Genomic DNA, 9963 nt, shown 5'->3' with positions numbered 1-9963 from the left:
CATTCGTTTGCGTCTCTCGCGACATATCCGCAGAAAATTCCGAGAGTCTCACTTCCGAGGGACTCGCGACTAGGTCCGTAACGTTAAACGTAACAGGAGTGCTTGAGATTATGGATTATAAATCGGGACACGCGATCGCGCCGCCGGGTAATCAATGTGGAAAAACCTCGACGGCGCGGTGCGCGACGTTCACATTGCAGTTCCGCTGCACCGGCGGGCACATCGGCTGGTGATATCTGATCGAACGTGACTCAGTATTATGCTACAAATTTGCGGGGCACTCTCGGGGAACGCTGTGCGTCTCAACCGCAATCACGGCGTCTAAATAGCGTAAGGAGAGGACGACGGTGGTGTGTGCGCCTCGCGTACGAGAGGGTTCTTACGGTAGTTGGCGGTACGTGTCGGCGCGCGTTGCGGCCGGACGCGCGCAACACACGGCCCATGGGGTACATCGGGGAACGCGCGCTTTCCTGCCGGAGGGGGCCCCGCCGACGGCGGTTAGGCCGCGGTTACCGCCGTGGTTATCAAGTTAACCTTTTACCTCGGAGCCGCGGCTGGACGAGGTTTGCGGCCGCGGGTGAAGGACGAGGGGCGAGGTGGCGGCCGGAGGGGGACAAGAAAGGGGACGATGAAGGTGTGAAACCGCTCCAAAGCAAAGAGGCAAGAAATTGCGCGCGATTATCCCTCGATCGGCGAACGCGGTCGGCCTGGAATGGAGCCCTCGCGAGAAGTCTCGATAGAAGATTCGATGAAACTTTTCTCGCGCGTTCCTCGCGTTCTCTTTTTTCTGTTGCGTGTTTCTTTTGGTTTCATGCGGTCTTTTCGTATTACGCTCTGTAACGGAGCAACGGATACGCTCCAGGTTCGCCGTGCGACTCGTCGAAAGGTAGGCCACGGCATCCGCACGGCGAGGACGAGAGCGGAACGCGCGTACGTATACTTTATTCATTATCCGGTTTGTAATTCATAACGCGCCATTAGTCGCATTATTATGGTACTTACTCGCGTCCCAATAGCGGGTGTCCGGGCCAGACTCGTCATTACGTAGTAGCGCGCGCGGATTCGCGGGGTAATTGCCGAGTTACATGCGGAAAGGGAAACTCGCGTTGTTACGAACGCGAACGTCGTGAACGCGCGGCGAGATCGTCGCTCGACGACAAACGCGTGATCGATCGTTCCGCGAACGCGATGTCATTTCCGTTAACAGAATCCGATTTCCATGATCGCGAAGGCACCTAGATCCCTCGTGGTTTCAAACCGCAAATGTTGCCGGCACGAGGAGAAACGAATTGAAAGTCGAGGTAATCGTACAGTGCGCGCGCGGTTCGCCAAGCCTACGGACGGCTTCGTATCCGCGCCGCGCATTATCGCTCGCGTAAACGCGATCCGTAAATCTTTCCTCGTTCCGTAATTCACCGCTCGCGTGTTCGGCCGTTACGTAACGCGGACGTACGACACACGCGCGGCGCGCATATTTCACGGCGTTTCCCGAGAAACGGCTACCTGTCGGCGTGCGGAGGAGTATCTGCGCGATCCGCCTCGTAAAAGTCGCAATTCCGCTCCGATCACGAGCGAGCGCTATCGTCGATTCCGGCTGTCTCCGTGAGACGGGAAAATGATGATGCCTGGAAGAGCTCTTCGACGTTCGACGAACTCGGTAATCACGCTCGTTATACGCGAGTCTCCCTCCTGCCTCCCCCCTCTCCTCTTACCACACGCGTGCGATCGATCATCGATGAATTATCGCGCTCGCGAAATTCTCTATTTGTCATCTCGGTAATCGCGGCGAGACGTCCGCTAAGCGTGTAACGTGATCCTGGATCACGCTACACCTGCTGTCGCGATCAAAGTCAGCGCGAAGAGGATGGGTGAGCGATCAGCGTTTAGGATAAAGGGTATGGCCTGTCTAACCCGGCCGGTCACTAAAATGCAAGTTGCATTACTGATTCGAAACTATTATCAATTGTTAACTGCTAACAATAAACAATTAGAGATAACAATAATATACGTATATTATCATGAGGAGTGGAACCTCCACAACCCTCGTAATCTCCGCGAACACGTGGGTGTTTGATTATGCCAATCGATGCCGATCTGTACGTCGCAACGCTCCCGTGAACGACGACCATATACATCCCCGAGGAACGAGATTCCCTCTTTCTCCCCTATATTTTCCCTTTTTTCACGACACAGCTTTCCTGCACGGGTGATAGATCGCCGACTTCCTCGACTGCGATTCTACATCGAGACGTCCCATCCCGGGTGAAATGGCTGCTTGTTAATCTCAATAACGCGGGGCGACCGGGCGGAAGACCGCGCTCGTAAAACGCGTCGTTCCCTCTTGAGCGCTTCGCTCTCCGCTCCATTTCGCTTCCAATCTTCCCTTTTCGTATTTCTTCCTGTTTTGCCTGTCGATCGGGTTTGTCGCGTCATCCTCGCGAACGGGACGCTGCGAGATGCTTGCTTCGAGATGCGACGACGCGCACGAGCGAAGTCGGGACATCGACATCGTGCCGCGCCGCGCTGGTCCTCCCGGCGCGTGTTGGCAAGAGTCTCTCGAAGCCGCATACATAATTCATACAATTAGCGGGCGTGTCCGCCGGCTCGGGCCGGAGCTTTACGTCGCGCTTACACGCTCGACACCAGATTGGGAAGTACCCCCAGCGGGGATCCGCGGCGAGGCTGATCTTCGACTCGCTCGCGTCGCCCGCGGTGGAAAGAGAGAAGGCACATGTCGATCTTTAAGCCGCGACATGACGCAATCTTGCTCGCAGATAGATTGGCAGTGGTGTAATAATTCAATTCGACCTTTTGTCGACTTTCTTCGTGTGATACGAAAGCGAAACTTGTCTGATCGAGAGCAACACATCAGGTATTACGTCATCGTAAAGAGACGATAAAGGAAATGAGTGTCGTTAACGTTTCCGTTTTCTCGACTCCAAACTGTAAAATCATGTGATTCCTGCATTGCGTCAACGATTGTTAGCGAACAGGAGGGAAAAAAAGATCGCCGAGTCTAAACGAGGTTCTTCGTCTGGTTGGCAATCGTAATAATGTGTTCCTGAAAACGTACGGTGTGTACATGCGCAAGACCACAGGGAGAAAGAGAGCAAGAGATTAGGCTGCAGATATCGGCATCGCGATCGTGTGGTCGGAATTTTATGCTCGGCGAGTACTACCCTAATTATAATGCAATAAAGTAGACACACGGCCGTCGTTATCAGGTCGCTCATCTCTCCCCGGCGCTCATTATGAACTTGTGGCAAATTGGCTGCCTCTCGCACGTGATAAATATTGATGCATAATTGCATTACTACGTAAGTTTACAAGACGCTCGTTAGAGCTCTGCCGGGACAATTGAAGCATCTGACGTGATCGTCGATCAAAAGCGCAAGTTTGAAAACATGTAACAGTACGTTCGATAAAGTATTCAGACGATGATATTCATTAATAGCTATCGACCAGTGAATCTTCCCGGTATATTATATTTAATCTACGAGGAGATAATTACTTTCAATTTATATATATATTATAGAGGACGACGTATAGAATATTTTATCAAAAGAAAGATAACGGATTTAGTTAAAAAATACATACGTTACAGCGTCGCTGTAATATAGGTAATCGCAAAACAGGATCGTCATTATTGGATCGCGTAACCGATAGTCTCGCGCTTGCATTATGTTATAGAGACATGCGATACGAGAAAGTTGCTCCGCCAAAAAAAGAAAAAAAACAGGTCAGTTTGCAAAGCTGTTTGCAATCCACGGATGTGGCGTGTGTGATCAATTGAAATTACATCGAGGATCAATGTTGCGAGACGCGTGTCGGGATATGTAATGAAAGCGCGCGTTTTATACGCGCCGCGTACGCAGAGTCGCTCTGCGTCGCGACTCGCATTCGTCAGACGGATGCATCGGCGCTCCGCGACGTCGAACAGTGCGACGACTCGTCGTGCCCGCCAACCGGCGCCTGCCCTGTAATCGCGATTCGCGTACTGTAATAATTATTACCTTCGGCCTGTCATCAGCGGCGACGTCTGTGCGCGAGTCTACACTTGCCGTCGTCGTCGTCGTCTACGTCGTGGCCGTTGAAGCTGAGCTATCGAAAGGAGACCAGCAAAAATAACTCTCCGACTCGTTATACATTGGGGAGAAACTCGTGCGACGGAGGAAAGGAAGAGAGATTGAGCTCGTCAGAGCTGTATTGTGTCACGGTTTTATAATCAGGCTAAAGAGCGATGCCGAAGGGGAATCCCTCACGATTCCGGATTATCATTAGGCGATGCAATTGCGACGTCAAAGGCATCAAAGCAAGAATCGAACGAAACTTTGTAATATTTTGAACTCAGTGAACGAACTGTGTAATAACGCATTATAACATACATGTTTTGCCAAAATCCGCTTTTTTAATGTATCAAGAGAGGAAAAGTAAGAGGCATAAAAAATTGGTAAAAATCAGAATAGTCAATTGAAGTCGTGTCGAGATGTACTTGAAAAGAAAGAGAGAGAGAGAGGGAGAGAGAGAGAAGTGAATAGAAGAGGAAGGTCGAAGAGGAACCGACCGGAGAATGAATGGACTCGGTAACGTTATACGTGGACCGGTAATTATGACTCCTCTAATCACCGACAATTACTGCAGTTCCCGGACTCACGGCGTTATCTCGATCGGTCCATCTCGCGTCGTACAAGAGGAACATGTAGACGAAGAGAGGGAAAGAGTACAGCAGAATGTCGGTGAGAGAGTGAGGAAGGTATTGAATCAGTGGCTAGAATCGATTACAGGGAGAGGAGCTATTTAATCGGTGATATTTTTTGGAACGCGCGTTTCTCCTCAATTTCATTCGCGATACTCCTCAGCTTCGCAAATCGCGAGTACAAGTCTTACTTGCGTGAGAATCGACGAAGTCTTTTTCACGCTTTAATTATCACGCTTCGAGCGTGATAAACAAGCGCGGAAGTGCGCAGCGAAGTAGTGAAGTATGCAGTACCTTTGATACCATCGCGTCGCATTTTTATTTCATCTGCAGGAAAATACAATTTGTAAACAAGGCGTAATTCTCCCTGTAGGATCCTCGGTTGCAGATAATCGCAGTCGCGCGACGAGCGGAAGGAAGGGACCGATCGCTCCGTTGATCGCCGGCGGTTCGCCGATGGCGTGCCGATGGATTTTAATACGTTTTCGCCAGTCATCTCGTCCCCCTCGTCCCAGCCGCCTCCACGTGCATCATCCCGTTACGTCGTCGGCCCCGAGGTCGATATCAGATCGCCACGCTTCGACGTCGGCTATGTAATTCGCCGGAGCGAATACGCGCCGTCTGGTTCCGAGCGGGAAGAACGCGCGGGATGTCGTGCGGGGCGATGCGCGGGCGGCAAGCGGGAAAGAGGCAGGAGGAGGTGGAGGAGGAGGAGAGGGATATTCAAATGGCCTTACTCTTGTATGGAAATGCGCGAGATGCAGAGATGACGGTGGGATACGACGCGAGCCCCGTCGCGGAGGATATTACCAGTCGTTAGCGCGACAAGCCAGCCACGATAGCGCTTCCCGAGGCCATCCTCCTTGAACCCGTGGCTTTTAAGGCCCCTCGCGAGCTCTAACGCGATGATTGATAATAGAGAGACGGGGCGATATACGAGAAGCGAGGTATTTACGTGGGCGCGCACGGGAGAAATGATTGCCCATTAATCTGCTTTACGATTCAGAATTCGAAGTTTCGTCGTCGGACGAAGCAAGCGCACGCGATGCCGGGCGCGCGTACACGCGTGTCCGCGAGGATGAGATGTCGAGGTTTAATGGATCGTTTTAACGTAACGCGCGCGTCCCTCTCCGACGTGGAAGGTCCGCCGCTAACTGCGCCGCAATCGGCAGGAAGGGCACGCGGATTCGTAATGATGAAAAACATCACTGCATCCCGGAGAGCCAGCGCGCAACGTGTAATTTCGTGGGCCGTGCAAACGTCGAAACTTTCGCGGACCTACGAGGGAGATATATGACCGAGTACCCTCGTCACTTAAAAAATCGAGCGCGCCTGAGCGGCCGACGCGAGCGGTCCGGAGGAAGATTCGGCCGCTTCGGGCCAAAACGACGTAGTCTTGCGCTCGTCGTAATAGGCAACTCAGACGCCAAGGTGTTATTAAAAGCGGCAGAAAAGCCGCGCAACAATTAAAAAATTACTCTCGCGTTCCGCACGTGGGAACGCTCGAATGAGCCCTCGGAATCTCTTCGTCCAGCGAAGAGTGGCCCCCGAAGGGGGGTGACAGCTAGCTGTCCGCTCCTCGCGGCGTGCTCGGGGAGAAAGAAAGATAAACGAAAGAAACGGGGATGATTGGAAGGCTTTTCACAAAACATACATCGTAAAATTCCCCGGCTCGAGCATTAAACGCGCTCTAGTAATTACCGTAGCGGCCGTGCGAGTGTAGCGTCTGTCCGAGATCGAAGCGCGGATCTCAGTGTACGTGTCAATAGCGCCGGTCGATTTCTGCGATAATTAGGCGCGATACGCGAGAATACATGGCCGTCGTATCCTCGCGAGGCTCGACCTAATTAGGTATCGATCCCCCGGACAGATACCCGCTACCTTTGCCCATAAAAGTTGGCGTGCCTTCTATAATTGTACAAGATACCCCTTGGATAAAGACCCGGCGCGCGTTCGAGTCGGTCTAGCGTCTCAATTATCGATCGCGGCGATACGTCCATCATCGACTAGTCCGCGGTTCATTACAGATATCGCTGTTCGTCGGGCGACCATTGTCCAACGAGCGCGGACTTTCGTAATCGCATTACTGCCGCTGGGTGATCCATTGTTGCTTCGAGGCGAAGGATAAACGACGACGTGTTGCAGTGCCCGTGCATGGTCCACATCCACGCAGACACTGGCCAATCTGTTGTTCACAACAAAGTTGCCAGATTGCTTCGCAGCCGAGGAGATCTCTCGCCACGTAAGAGGACTCGGAAAAAGAAGAAAGTGTGAAGAAATAGGCGAAAAGAAGATATACCCTTCGTCCTGCGCGCGCGGCACGAACGAAGGGAACCTAAAATTCAAAAGATAAAATCGCCTTCGCACGGTGCAGAACCGCCTTCTAGTCCGTTTAATATGGCGAATATACGGACGCGTTCTGGAGGAGAGGAACGCGGGATGATCTCGTCTCGATACACGCTATTCTTCGGTCGGAACACGAGATTCATCACACACACGGGATGCCGCAGCTACGTTGAGAAACCAGGATCTAGGTACGATGAGTCCAAGCATGAATCTGACACATTGTAAGTACGGTGTGAGGTTAATAAGGGCGGCGAACCGGACGATAATCGGAGATTCACACGATGAGTTTCCGCATCGACGGCGGCGCCGCCGCGGATACCTTTCGCGGCCGAAAGGAAAATGGGCAGATCAGATAGGCCGGCGGCCGTTTAGCATGCAACGATGCATTCACATCGATCGACGCATGCATATGCAACATCTCGCCGCGCGTTACCGGTATGCAGCGCGTCTCGCGCGCGTGCAGAGGAGGGGCTTGGGGGCGAGGAAGAGGAAAAGGAGAGAGAAAACGCCGACGCATACATTTCGCGCGTGTAGGCATGCGTTACGGCGCAACCCGTTAATTACCCGTCACCCGTCGCTTGCCGAAAATCAAGTGACTGCGATAGCGTCGATCGTGCACCGCTCGGGCATCCTCGAGTGCGATGCCGAGCGAAAAATGTTGAGATCTCCCGCGATCTCGTCGGATGCACTCGTTTAACGTAGTTTAGTCTCGCTCGGGGAGACTCGGGTGAAGGAGATCCTGAGATCCGAATGAAAGTTCGGCCGACGTTCCGCTTTCGCGCGCGGGACCTCCCTGCTCCGGCCGCGCGCGTCTTTCGCGCTTGGGCGGCACTTTTCGAGACGGAACCGGAAACGTCGCGATTCCGCGATAGCATGAATTCACGCGTTTTCTCCTCCGAATGCACGGAGGCGATACCACGCTGCTGCTACCGAACGAGACGTATCGTATCATTTCGCGTCTGAATATATCATGAATATTCAGCGTCTGCTGCATTTCCGCGCGCGCGCGATTTTTTGCGGCTCGATGAAATTGGAAATTACGATGTCGCGAGCTACGCCGTGCAAGAAATTACGGGACAAACGAGGTGATGATTGAAAATTCTCGTGCGAATACGAGACGCCGCGCCGCGAGCGTGAGGCGAGAGACTGCCGCGCGATCAGCGAATTAGTAACCCTAGAAAGCCATTCGCGCATTTCTCTCCCTCGAATTTCTTACGGTGTAATATGTACCTGCGATAACGATAGCCGTAGTGCTTACTTGGAAGTCGGCATGCGCGTGACCAGCTAGCCATCCCGCGATCAACGCTCCACGTTCGTCCGCCTCGGCGATGGATGCATCGTGTACACTTACCGGCTGCAACAAAATAACAAAAGGACAAGCTTCGAGCGATCGATCGTAAAAGACAATTCACTCATTGCCTTAACTAACGATTTCAGATTACGATAATCCGACGATCTCGAGCGAGACTACCGAAAGAATTGCTGTAATACTTGCATCCTTTCTCAGAAAAATTACTTCTCTGTTCTTTTTAGAATTAATTTCTTAACATTAATGTTTTGAAATATATTTATTTGTACAGAGAATATTATATTTGAGATAATAACATAATAACATTGTAGTTCAATATTGTTTGAGCTAGAAATTTTAGATAGAAATACTTCGTCCAAAACAAGACGGAGAAATACAAGCCTATTATAGAAACTGCAAATTTTTCATTAACACCTCACGACTTGCGAAAGAATCAGTTAACGGTTCGTCGTTCCGGTCGATCGAGATCTCGCGATCATGATCGACTGGCGCAATGACGCACGGTGCGCCATTAAATTCTTTAATCGCCCTGTGTATAAACCCATAACTTTTCTATACGCCATCACCACGATGCGGCGGCATGTATTATTACTGGGATAACTCTATCACGCGTAGGAAACCGGATTTTTGTGAGAGAGGGATACTTCGGCGCCAAGGGAGCCGGGGAAAGCTCGAGCGCAGCCGGACGCGAGTAGAACAAAGCGACGTTAAGCGGTCCAATGGGTGGAGTGACGGTAGGGTCACGGTGATGGCTCTCAGACTAATATCTACTTACGACTAAAGGCCTGTCCGCTCGGAATCGGACGAATTCGCTTCTCTCGGTGAACGTTATTCACCGTTCGACGCTCGCAGCGTGAGCGGATATCTCCAACAATCTCTCCACGCCGAGATACTCTTCGAATTGTCATTGTCACCTCACGCGTGTAGCATCGAGAGTGTCGCATCTGAATTGCGTTTCTTCTTCCTTTTTCTTTTTTCTTCTTGTGTATTTTCAGTGTACATATTTCACCGCAATGCATCGCGGAGATACAAGTTTCTTCTTGTTGCAAAGCCAGAGTTCCATTTCGGAAAGTTGGCAAGGCCGGTGCTATCAGAGACCGACGAAGGGGTGGCTCACGCGCGCGGTGTCGTGCGAGGGTGTACGTGGTGTAGACGAGTACACATAAAGTGTACAGAGGGAAGGAGAGAAAAAGAGAGAGAAGAAGCGAGAAGGAGGCAGAGGGAAAGAGAGAAAGAGAGAGAGAAGCGCAACGGCGCGGCGCGATGCGCCCGCTAAGAGGAAGACGTGATCGATGCCCGTGGGATGCAAGGGCGTTCCTGGTGCGGGAGGCGCCCGAGACAAATGGACGTCGCGCGTCTACCGACCACGCCTTCCCGCGGGAGAAGAAACTCCGTTGCGCGTATGTATGTATGTACGTACGTATGGATGTATGTATGTATGTATGTATGTATATATGTTGTCCTTCTCGCTTCGCCTCGGACTTCTCTCGTTGTCCTCGACGAGGTTTCGCGGCCGGTCAGGCCGCTCGCCTCGCCGTTGGTGACCGAAGGCGCGCGCGAAGGCAGGGGTTTCCCTTTGAGCGGCTTCCCCCGCGTCTCGCGACCCCGGGAG

The 9963-nt window shown here is 52.1% G+C and overlaps 1 long non-coding RNA gene across 1 annotated transcript in view; it reads right to left on the bottom strand.

The window, feature by feature from the left end:
* Positions 1-806: 806 nt before the first annotated feature.
* LOC109610681 overlaps positions 807-9963 on the bottom strand; it is a 38040-nt gene continuing 28883 nt past the window's right edge. The window contains exon 2 of the long non-coding RNA XR_002192970.2: positions 807-8396. This is a non-coding gene — a long non-coding RNA (uncharacterized LOC109610681). The remainder of the gene's footprint in view (positions 8397-9963) is intronic.

Source organism: Ooceraea biroi, chromosome 10 (assembly GCF_003672135.1).
Source record: "Ooceraea biroi isolate clonal line C1 chromosome 10, Obir_v5.4, whole genome shotgun sequence".
In the NCBI taxonomy this organism is placed as follows: domain Eukaryota; kingdom Metazoa; phylum Arthropoda; class Insecta; order Hymenoptera; family Formicidae; genus Ooceraea; species Ooceraea biroi.
Note: the sequence above shows the minus strand (reverse complement) of the source record. Positions and strands in the feature narration are given on the sequence as shown.